Source organism: Micropterus dolomieu, unplaced genomic scaffold (assembly GCF_021292245.1).
Source record: "Micropterus dolomieu isolate WLL.071019.BEF.003 ecotype Adirondacks unplaced genomic scaffold, ASM2129224v1 contig_6216, whole genome shotgun sequence".
In the NCBI taxonomy this organism is placed as follows: Eukaryota; Metazoa; Chordata; class Actinopteri; order Centrarchiformes; family Centrarchidae; genus Micropterus; species Micropterus dolomieu.
Window position 1 is genome coordinate 1 of NW_025735205.1, and position 1,194 is coordinate 1,194.

Consider the following 1,194-nt stretch of genomic DNA (forward strand, 5'->3'; position numbering starts at 1 on the left):
ATTGTTAACTAACTGATCACTAGTGAATAATTGTAGAATTATTAACCATACCCCCATTATCCCGAGACCCTGGGCGAACGGAGTCTCGGGTTGTGCCCTGCGAAACGAGAAGCTTTATGAATTAATATTTTCTGAATATTAAAATTCATAATTTGGTTTTAATTCTCATAAGTTTATTAAAACATAACTATGCATGCTACAATAGATACTTAAGGAATAATCATAGTGTATTGGATGCCTGAGCTATTGGAGAAGGCAGATCATGTGTAGCGCCCTCATTTCAAAGCAAGTGCTTTGGGTTTTCTCCATGTCCTTCAGAAAAGACACAGGCAGGCAACAATAGTAGGCTCGGCAGCCAGATCGTTTAAAGTGATCTCATCAATACCGTGATGTAGATTAAAAATGGAAAATAATTGTATTAAAGACAAATAGCTCAATTAGAGATAACCAACAAGCAAAGTGCATTCCCTAGAAATAACCATGCAACACAGAGGCTGTTTCAGACCCGATACACAAGAAGAGAAGATCTCTGCCCTGCACACACTTTACAATATTAAAACACAAGCAAACTTGTACTTTGACTATAAATACTTTTACACTTTTACTGAGGTAGGTTTGTCATATTGTACTTTTATTTCAAGTGATTTTTATGGGGATAACTGGACTTTACCCACCACAGGCCGGCGCTGACATGAGTGAATATTAGACAGGAGAGATGAGGACAAGCGTCACAGCCAGTCAGTGATGTGTTTAAATTGAAGTCTCAGGCTTCAGCAAAAGTGATTGCTTTACTCAAGGAGAGCTAGATCGTTGTTTCTAGTTTTGAAAATGTATTTTAATGGCTCATTTAATGATGAACTGCAAAAATTCTCAAGAATGCAGGAATAAAAGTCTCTAAAGACACAGAGCCCCCAACAAATGCTTTGTCCGGAGAGTGGCCTGACCAGGGACACAGGTCCAGCCCTGACCTCTGCATCCTGTTTGGCTTTAAAAGATTAAAACATTGATGTAATTTGTTTAAAAGTTTGAGCTCAGACAAGTCATCAATCAACAGAATACTATTTATCAAGCAAAAAATGACAAACATTTGCAAGATGTGACCGTTTCAATGTGAGGATTTGCTGCTTCTTTCTATTTTATATAACTGTAACTGAATATCTTTGGGTTTTGGACAAAACGAGCAATCAGAGGACG